Consider the following 12,486-nt stretch of genomic DNA (forward strand, 5'->3'; position numbering starts at 1 on the left):
AGGAGCAATTTACTTTCCAAAGTCGTGGTGCCTCTGTTTAGAGGAGCAATTTACTTTTCCAAGTTCGTTGCCTCTGTTTAGAGGAGCAATTTACTTTCCAAAAGTCGTGGTGCCTCTGTTTAGAGGAGCAATTTATGTTTCTCAAAGTTGTTGAGCCTCTGTTTAGAGGAGCTTTGGTAAAAAAAAAAAAAACAAAAAAAAACAAAAAAATAAAACAAAAAAACAAAAAAACAAAAAATAAAAAAACAAAAAAATAAAAAATAATAAAAAAAAACACCAAAAAATGTTGAGTTGAGTCTTGATTGGGTGTCTACGTCTTTGCACAATTTCTGTTTCACAGAAAATGTGCAAAGAGGGGCAGCTGTAGACACCTAATTTGGTCCAGACCCGGATCAATTGGGCCTGGCCTAAATGGGTAAGTCAGTACATTTTTTTCCTTTTCTTTTCTTTTCTTTTTCCTTTCATTTTATTTTTATTTTTTAATTTAATTTTATTATTTTATTATTATTTTATATATGTATATATATATATTTTTTTTTCTCTTCTTTTTTTGTTTTCTGTAAATATTTATATAATTATCTATTAATTTTATTTTATTCATTTATCTGATTCTTTTTTTTTATCCGATTATTATTATTATTTCTTTTTTTCTTTTTTTGGATGGCTAAGATTAAATGTGGAAGAATCCTACTAGGAGTGGGGATTCAATCAAAAGAGTCCAATTGGATTCAAAGATTGAATCCCCGTCCAAAGAGGAATTGGGATTGATCAGGAACTCCTGATCAATCCCTATAAAAGGGACCCTCTGGAACAATGCTGAACACACAGAAAACAGTAAGCAAAGCTACTGATTTGAGAGAAAAGGAGGCGTATAGGAAGCTAAGAAAAGTTTAGGAGTGTTCTGGGAGTGAGAAAAATTTTTTAGAAATTTTTGGCGAAAATTTTTTCTGGAAATTTCTGAGAAATTTCCAGATTCCAGCGAAATTCCGGCGAAGTTTGAATTTTCCGACGAAAATTCCAGCCAACCTTGAAGCTTCCGGCGACCTACCCAGTTTCCGACGAAGAATCCCAGAAACCGGCGATCTTCCGGCCAACTTCCGGCGAAATTTCCAGATTCCGGCGACATTTTCCAGAATCCGGCACCGGTGTTCTTCGGTTTTTAGAGAGAAGGAAGAGAAAAAGGGAAGAAGAGAGAGAGAGGGAGGAGCGTTCTGCCGAAAAAAGAAGGGGATTGCCTTTTATACCCTCCCAAAACGACGTCGTTTTGGCCTTAAGTAACCCAGAGGATCCGCGCGTTTTGTCGAACCCGACCCGACCCGGGCGTCGACCCGCTTTCTGACCCGCGCGTGCCAGCCCCCTCCGAGCCGAGCCGAGCCGAGCCGCTCCAGGTTTTTTTTTTTTTTTTTTTGAACTTTTTTTATTTCTTTGTTTATTTGTTTATTTTATTTTTTATTTATTAGATTAGGTTTATGTAATATTCTTTTTTTTATTTTTTATTATTTTATTTTCTTTAAATAAAAATAAAAAATTCCAAAAAAAAATATTTTTGGGGAAAAGTTGAAAGTATCAATTTTCCTCAGAAATAAATTTCAAAAAAAAATATTTTTAGGGAAAAGTTGAAAGTATCAATTTTCCTTAAAAGAAAAATAAATTTCCAAAAAAAAAATATTTTTAGGGAAAAGTTGAAAGTATCAATTTTCCTTAGAAATAAATTTTCAAAAAATATTTTTGGGGAAGAGTTGAAAGTATCAATTTTCCTCAGAAATAAATTTCAAAAAAAAATATTTTTGGGGAAAAGTTGAAAGTATCAATTTTCCCTACAAAAAAAAAATCATTCTTTCCTTCCTTTCTATCTTAATTTTGATTTTGTTTTTTTTCTGTTAAATAATCCGACGACGGAGCCTCTGCAAGTGAAACAGTAGTTTTTCTTGCATACTCTTGAGGTGAGGGAATTTTCTCAATTTTTTGCTAAAAGTATTAGAGTCAATTGAGAATAATTTTCAATAATTAACTACTTGGTAAAATTTTAAGGCTTTTGGATAACACAAATTTCAGCTGGTACCATCTTTTGATGGGCGTTGTGAGGGTGCTATAACCTTCCTCACACGTAACCGAACTCCCGAACCCTGTTCTGGTTTGCAGACCTGAACCTATTCTTCTAGGGACCCTTAAGCTTAGGTGTTCCCTGAAAGGACAGATTCTTTAGGTGACCAATCGCACCTAGATAAAAAAGATTGGTGGCGACTCCCTGAAAGTCAATGTCTAGCGATAGATCCCCGGATCTAGACGTTATGACAAAAAGGATTCATTCTTTTTAAATAAACAGAAACCACCATAAATAGAGGGATCATTCAAAAAAAAGATATATATAGAAACTCTTGAAAGAAAAGAAAAATAGGAGAAAAAGATTATACAAAAACTCTAATGAGAAAGTAGAGAAATTTATTTAGCAACCAAGAGATTTTAGGTTATGGGTTTGATTTGTTTAGATTTTCTAGAATTGGGATTTGGTGTTTTAGGGTTTGAATTTCTGTAGGTTTTTGCATTCTAGGGATTTTGGTTTTAGTTTTCTGAACCTTACCCTCAGTGCAACCTAGTTTTAACCCCCTTTCTCATCTGTTACAGTAAGCCCAACTACTCCAGAAGCCAAGTTCCAAGTTGCTCGATTTGATTTGTGCCTGTAACCACCTTCTTCAACTGCCAAGCCAAGCCAACTACAGGTAATTTTACTTTTTTATGTATGTTATTTTATTTACTTGTTCATTCATTTATTTATTTGTCTATTGTTTTTTGTATTCTTAAACAAATATATTTTTATATAACAAAATAAAATTTTAAATAAAAGCCTTATCAATAGATTTGAAGGCAATCATTTTTTTTAAAAAAAAGTTTTACTAACATATTGAAAAATTTTATAATTTTATTTATTTCAAAAATATATATAAATAAAAAAATTTACCAATAGATTAGAAACTTCATAAATTAATTAAAAAATATATTATTAATAAAATATTTTATATTTTATACTACCAAACTATTGGAGGATCTGCATCTTAAATTAAATCTTACTAAACTATTAGAAGATTTAATATATATTTTTTAAAAAATCTTATAATAAAATCGAACCAAACTATTAAGAAATCTGCATTAAAGTAAATTTTACCATACTATTAAAAGATTTTGCTGATTATTTCTTCAACTAAAATTTAAATGTCATTCATTTAAGTAGTTGTTTTTTTAATGTCATTCATTTAACTAATAATAGTAATTTTGTGTGCAAATTGAAATTTTGCATGTTAAACCCTAAAATTTTTCGGATGAGAATATCTGAAATTTTGGTTATGAATTATTAAAGCTCTTGAATGAGAATTTTTTAAAAATTTTAATGTGAATCTCTAAGTTTTTCGAAGGAAAATATTTAACTTTTGGGTGTAAACCTTTAAATTTTTTGAATAAGAATATTTGAAATCTAAACATAAGCCTTGAAATTTTTAATGTGAATCCATAAATTTTTCAAATATGAAACTTTGAATTTTGGATGTAAATCACTAACAAAAATCTCTTGAATGTGAATATTTGATTCTTATATGTAAATTACAATTTGCAAATCTTTACAATAATGAAAGTTCTTGCAAAGCTAAAATTCTTATAAATCTGAAGTTTTTAGAAAACTTAAAATTTTTACGAATCTTGAATCTTTACCATTTTTTTATGAAACTTGGAATAATGGGATCTTTCAACTTCTGTTATGGAACCTTACAAATCTTTGAATTTTCAAATTGTGAATTTTTGGATTTTAAGCTAAAATTTTGAATTTAATTTTTTTGACCTGTGGTTCAATACCGGTCACTCATTTTTTATCTTGGTTCAATTCAGATCATTTATTTTATGACCTATAGTTCAATCTCAGTCACTTATCTTTGATCTCGATTCAGCCCAGATCATCTATTATTTTGACTTATAATTCAGTCCTAATCACACATTTTTAGCCTCGCTCAATCCAAGTTATTTTTTAACCTGTGGTTTAATCCGATCACTCATATTCAATTTTGGTTCAATCTAGATTATTTATTTTTTAATCTAGGGTTCAATCCTAATCATTTATCTTCAATCTCAATTCAGCTTAGATCATTTATTATTCTTACTTACAGTTCAATACTAGTCACTCATTTTTTACCTCGACTCGATTCAGGTTGCTTTATTTTTTTAATTTACAATTTAATTTTAGTTATTCATATTTGACCTTGGCTCGGTCCAAGTCATTTGAGTTTTTTCTGACATGCGATTCAATCTCAATCGTTCATATCTGACCTCAGCTTTGTCCAGGTTACTTTATTTTTCTAACATGCAGTTTAATTTCGATCATTCATCTTCGACCTTAGCTCGGTCCAAGTCATTTGAGTTTTTCTGACATGCGATTCAATCCCAGTCATTTATCTTTGACATCGACTTGGTCTAGGTCATTTTAGTTTTTTTGACCTACAGTTCCATCCCAGCCATTCATCTTTAACCTTGACTCAGTCTAAGCCATTTTAGTATTTTGACATGCGGTTCAATCCTAGTCATTCATTTTCGACCTTAGTCGTTTTATTTTTTCAACTTGCGGTTCAATCCCGATTAATCATTGCTTTACTTTGGCTCGATCTAAGATATTTATTGTGATTCAATTCCGCTTACTCATTTTTTACCTTGGCGTAGTCCAAGTTATTTAATTTTCTGACTCACAACTAAATCCCGATCATCTTCATTTTGGCACACCTTATTCACTTTTAACTTTGATTCAATTCAATCATTTTCAAGTTCTAATTTGACTTCGTCCGAATCATTTTAACTTTGAATTTCGATTTGATTTTTTAAACCTAAACAAAATGGATGTCTTTTGCCTTTGCGCAATTCTTGTTTCATAGAAACTATGCAAAGATGTGTAATTGTAGACACCCTATTTTATCTAGGACTTTTCTAAGATAAAAAATAAAGCTTCGAGCCCAATAGAAAATTTTTCAATTTTAATTTGATTTGATTTGATTTTACTCATTTAAAAAAAAAAAAAAGAGAGAGAAATTGAAAAACGAGTGATTTTGGCTTGATTCATGCAAATCCTATAAAAATGGATACTTAAAATCAAATCACAGATTATAAAACCGTACTAAAATCATAATTAATTTGATTTATTTTTCAAAAGTAAAGGGATTCATTCTCTTTAAATAAATAGAAACCACACATAAATAGAGGGATCATTCAAAAACACATAAATATACAGAAACTCTTGAAAGAAAAGAAAAATAAGAGAAAAAGATTATACAAAAACTCTAATGAGAAAAGAGAAAATTTTGTTTAGCAACCAAGAGATTTTAGGTTATGGGTTTGATTTGTTTAGATTTTCTAGAATTGGGATTTGGTGTTTTAGGGTTTGAATTTCTGTAGGTTTTTGCATTCTAAGATTTTTTGTTTTAGTTTTCTGAACCTTACCCTCAGTGCAACCTAGTTTTGACCCCCTCTCTTATCTGCTGCACTAAGCCCAACTGCTCTAGAAGCCAAGTTCCAAGTCGCTCGATTTCATTGTGCTTGTAACCACCTTCTTCAACTACCAAGCCAAGCCCACTGCAGGTAATTTTGCTTTTTTTTTATATGTTATTTTATTTACTTATTCATTCATTCATTTATTTTTCTACTATTTTTTGTATTCTTAAAAAAATATATTTTTATATAACAAAATAAAATTTTAAATAAAAGCTTATCAACATATTGGAAGGCAATCATTTAAAAAAAAAAAGTTTTACTAACATATTGAAAAATTTTATAATTTTATTTATTTCAAAAAAATATATAAATAAAAAAATTTACCAATAGATTAGAAAACTTCATAAATTAATTAAAAAAATCTATTATTAATAAAATATTTTATATTTTATATTGCTAAACTATTGAAAAATTTGCATCTTAAATTAAATCTTACTAAACTATTAGAAGATTTAATATTTTTTTAAAAAACAATCTTATAATAAAATCTAACCAAACTATTAGGAAATCTACATTAAAGTAAATCTTACCATATTATTGAAAGATTTTGCTGATTATTTCTTCAACTAAAATTTAAATGAATTTGATGACGAAGCCTCTTTAAAGTGAGACACTAGTCTCCATAAAGACTCTTGAGATGAGAAAATTATTTTAAATTGCTACCAAACTATTGGAGTAATTTTAAGATTAATTTTCAATATTAAATATTTTGGTAAATTATAAATATGATTAAGGTTTGAATAATTTAAAATCAAATTGGTACCATAATTCGGATGGGCACTATGAGGGTGTTATAATATTTCTTATGCGTAACCACACTCCAAATCTGAAATCTAGTTTTGTAGATTAAAATCTATTATTTAAAAATACTTAAATCAATTTTAGGATTCTTCTTTAAAAAAGACAGATTTGATCAGGTAACCAATCATACCTTAATAAAAAAAATTGGTAACAACTCTTTTAATCCATGTCTAGTGGTATGTCAATAGATCTATTATTATGACATTATTTTAAATATTTTAAAATATTAAATAAATAATAATAAGTTTTATTTTAAGTATTGTTATATTATTATAATATTATAATATTATCTATTATTATTAAAATATAATTATTCTTGAATATTAATAATTTTAGTAATAAATCATTTCAATATACTTTAATAATAAATAATTTTATATTTTAATAGTTATATTGATATTATTTAAAAAAGAAATAGATTTTTCAAAAAATAACTAAACAATAAAAAATATTTTTCATTAACTAATTCAAATAACAAAAAATTTTACTTTTAAAAAATATAAATATTTTTAAAAATTTTTTTTTAAAAGTCAATTTTAGCGAAACAACAAAGACTACTTAATTATTATATGTGATGTGTAATAAATAATTAATTTTTTCTTATAATATGATTACATAACGAAAAAAACATATGCTCACGTGAAATAATTTTTTCATACAATTTTTTTCTCGAAAAATGGTCAGTTGTTGATTTTGTGAAACAGTTCTTTTGCTCGAAGAGGATTGGTTGCTAAGATGGGGGGAGCTATCATTGGAGAAGCCTTTATAAATAGATGCAGCCGATATTAGATCAAGGACACACGACCAACCACACAACAACTCTCTTGTTCTCAAGCCTTTAGATTTTATATATATTTTAAATTACAATATTTTAAATTTTTTTTATCAAATTAAATTCGATTATTTGAGTAACAAACGTTTACTAAAATTATAGTCAAATCTTTAATTTGGTACTTACAAATTAAAAAACCCTTATAAAACCTTTTTTTAAATGGACTTTTCTTTTTAAGAGCATGTTTCACTCAACTGAAACTTTTGTAAAAAAGTATTTCTACAATAAAACTATTTTAAATATTATAAGATGTTAGAATTTTTTTTAATAATTAATTTTATTTATTTATAACAAATAAAAAATAAAAGACTCAACTTTATTAAATTAAATTATAAGTTTTAATGCGAAAGAAATAAAAAATCTACAAAAAACCCATTTTGTTAATTGAAAACAAAGAAAATGAAAGTAAACTGAATGAAATCAAGTGAGAAAAGTTGAATAAAATAAAAAAGATAAACTTGTATTAATATCAACCTCTTTTATAATTGTATGAATTATTGAAGGGCAAATTAAGAACGTAAACAAAAAAATCCACTAAATATTTGTTACTAAGCATCATTAATACTTTTTGAAAAAAAAAATCTATAATTTCATGTAAAAATTACTCAAACGAGCTTTTCATATAACGTGAAATTTTTAAAATTTTAAAAATCAAACACCTTAATTTTACTTTTACAATAATTAAAAAAAATATTATTTCATAACCTAATCCAAACACCCCTGTAATTCTAATCCCTTATAATTATTATTATTATTATTATTATTTTGGCCAGTATCCCTTATGTCATTACCATTATGTTAGTTCCCGTGATCTTATTGGGCCTAGTTCCATTTTGGTTTATAAGAAATTGTAATCCAAAATCCAAAATCTGGAATGCACTTTGTTTTTGAAAATCCAGAATAATTGGGCTTAAAGCGTATTCAACCGTAAGCCTGGTCTATTTTATGAGTTGGCGAAACCACGTCACTCTATCAGGTTATCCAAATCGCAAGCAAAGCAGGTGAATAACCAGAAACAAACATTTTCCCTTTCCCCCGAATTTAATAATTCAAAATCTTTATGACAGGACGCACCACCGTATGACCGTTGCTACAACGTTCCAAAATTTCCAAAATCTAAAAACCTTTACTTTCTCATATCAACGTACCGTTGCTAACGTCTTGTCCTACCGAAACTCTTTCTTTCTTTCACTTCTACTTCTGCCTCTTAATTAAGCATCTCCTTCTCTTTTATGTCTTGAAATTTGAAAAATCTACGATTCTTTCATTTGAGGGTGGTGCCTGAGAGAAGAAAGATCAGGAAATTATAGCAACATTGGCACCTGGGATTCTGCTGAAGTTGCTTAATGGGATGAACACTGGGGTTAAGCCAACTAGTGAACATAGGAGCTCGCTTTTGCAGGTGACTGATATTGTACCGGCTGATCTTGATGAGAAGAATCTTTGGCCTAAACATGGATTTTACATCAAGGTCTCAGATTCTTCACATTCAATTTATGTTAGTCTTCCTTCTGACCAAGATGATTTTGTTCTTAGTAACAAAATGCAACTTGGGCAGTTCATTCATGTTGATAGCTTAGAGCCTGGGTCTCCTGTTCCTGTTGTTAAAGGTGCAAAACCCCTCCCTGGACGGCATCCGTTACTTGGGACCCCAGAGCCTTTGGTGGGTTTAAGAAGAAAGGGGGAGAAAAGTGAGCAGAAATAAGATTCTAAGCTACATAGAAGAGGTTCTTGGGGAAGGGGGCCTAATGGGACTGATGACGTTCCTTCTCCTTTAGTTTTAAAGCCGGTTCCATTGGATTTTGATCAGTGTACTCCTGTGAAAGAGCGGTCTAATTCAGTGAGAACTCCGATGATGTCTCCAATGATAAGAAGGGTAGCAAGGGATGGGAATGCTGCTAGTGCTGGTGTAAGGTGTTCTTTTGGTGGGGGATTGTTGGCTAAAATAATGGATACAAAAGGAGAAAGTCCTGCTTTGCTTAGGAAAAGCTGTGTTGCACCTTCTTCTGCCTCAAAGTTTCCACGGAGCAAAAGTGTTTGTGATCGAGAGCCAAGGATCCCAATTAGTCCTCTCAAATCAGCTGTAGGTACATTGTTCCCCTTTTTCCATTTAACAATTGCTATGTTTACTCTAGAATTAACTTTTCAATGATGTTCCTTTGCTTCTTTTTTTGTGCAAAACGAAAGTAGCACTTTTTTTTTTTGTGATTATTCAACTCAATTTTGCTAAGGAAAATTATTCTTCCTTTCTCTGCAGGAAAAGAAAAGTTCAGCCCCACCACCAAGTTTAAGAAGTGGAAGGGCTGTAGTTGCTTCCCTCAATATGGGTGGAAATGTGCAGAACAACTCCAAACCAACTGTTCCTGCACAACAACAACAATCAGAGTTTGATAATAACCCAGCCTTTGATAATAGCAGAAGTCTACCCATGAATTTGCCTGGGAAGCTTGGCATGTTGGGCAGGGTGAGATTAAGATTCCTGTTAACCAAGATGATTATTAATGCATGTGTTAGGCCTTTAGTTCTGGTTACTGACTTGATGCTTTAACAGGGAGCTGTTCAGCAGCGAGAAACAGCCCAGAAGATTGCTCTCCAAGCACTAAGAGATGCTACAGCCACAGATAATATAGTTCGCTCTCTCAAGTAATAAACTTAAAACCCTTTGTTTCCCCTTTTGTTATCAGGTGAAGTTTTATATTTGCTAAGGTCATATACTTTGGCTGGCTGCAGGATGTTTTCCATCTTGAGCAAGTCAGCAAAACCAGATGCTCCATCTGCATGCTTCAATCAATTTCTGGAGTTTCATGCCCAAATTTTACAGGCCGTGAGTGAGATAGCGTCCGTTCAAGCAGCTATTTCAGCTACTGAAATGGCACAAAACTCAAAAGCTGAACAGAAAGATAAACAAGGTGAAGATGATCCAGTAATCTTGCATGAAATTGTGCACAACTCAATGGACCAAAGCAGTAATACAGAGTTAAGTTCATCGAAAAGGCGAGCTGCATTGTACAAGTCAATCGCAGCCTTTCCTGAGAGAACTGAACAGAAGTCAAGCATGGGAAGGCTCCTAACATCAAATTCCAACCCCAAGGTATTCTCAGACAGGAGTGCACCACCAACTCCACTTGGCAAGCTGCCCCCTGAAGGTGTTGGTGAGAATGATGAAAACAAGAAACCGTTATCGAGCAACTTAAGCAATACAATAAAATTGGGTAAGCAAATTGAAACTGAAGCAGGAAATTGGTTTATGAACTTCCTAGAGAAAGCTCTGGAGAATGGTATGAAGAAATCCAAAGGCACAGCCGATGGGGATACTAAGAAAGTTCCTCAGTCTCTCATACTTAAGGTTATTAATTGGGTAGAGGTAGAACAGTGTGATGGTAACAAGCGGCCAGTTCATCCAAAAGCAACACAGGTAGCTAGGAAGCTTAGGATTAAGATGAAGAACCCTTGAATTGGTCCACAAAATTTTTAAGCAGATATTACACTTTTCAAAATAGTACTTTTCATGACTTTTTCATTGTTTGGTTTCCAATCACTTTTGGAGATTGTATCTCACATCATGTACAAGTGATGATTTCTGTATTTTTACTGTATTATTACTGTGTTATTATCTAGCAACTTAAGCAATACAATAAAATTGGGTAAGCAAATTGAAACTGAAGCAGGAAATTGGTTTATGAACTTCCTAGAGAAAGCTCTGGAGAATGGTATGAAGAAATCCAAAGGCACAGCCGATGGGGATACTAAGAAAGTTCCTCAGTCTCTCATACTTAAGGTTATTAATTGGGTAGAGGTAGAACAGTGTGATGGTAACAAGCGGCCAGTTCATCCAAAAGCAACACAGGTAGCTAGGAAGCTTAGGATTAAGATGAAGAACCCTTGAATTGGTCCACAAAATTTTTAAGCAGATATTACACTTTTCAAAATAGTACTTTTCATGACTTTTTCATTGTTTGGTTTCCAATCACTTTTGGAGATTGTATCTCACATCATGTACAAGTGATGATTTCTGTATTATTACTGTATTATTACTGTGTTATTATCTAGCAACTTAAGCAATACAATAAAATTGGGTAAGCAAATTGAAACTGAAGCAGGAAATTGGTTTATGAACTTCCTAGAGAAAGCTCTGGAGAATGGTATGAAGAAATCCAAAGGCACAGCCGATGGGGATACTAAGAAAGTTCCTCAGTCTCTCATACTTAAGGTTATTAATTGGGTAGAGGTAGAACAGTGTGATGGTAACAAGCGGCCAGTTCATCCAAAAGCAACACAGGTAGCTAGGAAGCTTAGGATTAAGATGAAGAACCCTTGAATTGGTCCACAAAATTTTTAAGCAGATATTACACTTTTCAAAATAGTACTTTTCATGACTTTTTCATTGTTTGGTTTCCAATCACTTTTGGAGATTGTATCTCACATCATGTACAAGTGATGATTTCTGTATTATTACTGTGTTATTACTGTATTAATAGATTTGTGATGATTGACTAAATGTTTGGAAATGTTTTTCCCGACAGACAATTGACATCTGAACAAGATTGACTCATATATACTGAATCCCGCTTGTTTTTGTGAAATAAGATATTAATCTCAATTTTCATAAAATGGAAGAGAAGAAAGTGTAGATAGAAAAGTAAAAGAACGTGGAAATTGGCTCTGTGGTTTCTGAAGAAAGTTTGGCTTGACTACGAGCATTTCTGCTGAATTATGGGGGTTTTATAACGGGCTGCATGTTGATAATGTTATTCCCGTTTCCCGTACAAAACTTACATCAAATTTTCTAAATCAAATTTTGAATTTTTTAAAATGATTTAATAAAAACTTTAATAAAAAATTTTAATTGATTTATTGATAAAATTCGATGTAAAGATCAATTTATAAAAAAATTATTAAAAATATTATTTATGATTTAAATTTGATCGATACGTTTTTAATGATAAAAATTCTGTAAATATTTTAATAAAAAATTTTATCTAAAAATATATATCAAAATTTGTTAAAATTATTTTAAATTTTGTACATCCATATAATAAAAAATTTTAATCTATTAATTTTTATTTTTATTTTAAATTTTATTTAATTGTTTTTTATAAAAAAAATAATGAAAAATTTTATCTTAATCCCCCCCAAGTTTTTCATACTTACAAATCGATTGTTTCTGATTACAGACTGACGCTGGATCACTAGCCAATGCTAAAATGCACCATACACTACAAGAAATATGATATATAGTAATGTTCAAAAAGCATTGGTAAAACCCTAAAATCTGTTAATATAGTATCATAAACCCTATATTAACGGTCAAAATGTGCATTTCGATGAATTTT

General features: G+C 30.5%; 1 pseudogene across 1 annotated transcript in view; it reads left to right on the forward strand.

Annotated features, from left to right (window-relative positions):
• Window positions 1-10,738, forward strand: part of LOC111287693 (protein CORTICAL MICROTUBULE DISORDERING 4-like) — a 29,149-nt pseudogene extending 18,411 nt beyond the window's left edge. The window contains exons 3-7 of the transcript XR_016341994.1: window positions 8,167-8,362; window positions 8,439-9,236; window positions 9,411-9,617; window positions 9,705-9,796; window positions 9,884-10,738. The product of XR_016341994.1 is annotated as a protein CORTICAL MICROTUBULE DISORDERING 4-like (transcript). The remainder of the gene's footprint in view (window positions 1-8,166; window positions 8,363-8,438; window positions 9,237-9,410; window positions 9,618-9,704; window positions 9,797-9,883) is intronic.
• Window positions 10,739-12,486: the final 1,748 nt, after the last annotated feature.

This window comes from Durio zibethinus, chromosome 5 (genome assembly GCF_047325235.1).
Source record: "Durio zibethinus cultivar Kanyao isolate XHJ-2024 chromosome 5, ASM4732523v1, whole genome shotgun sequence".
In the NCBI taxonomy this organism is placed as follows: Eukaryota; Viridiplantae; Streptophyta; class Magnoliopsida; order Malvales; family Malvaceae; genus Durio; species Durio zibethinus.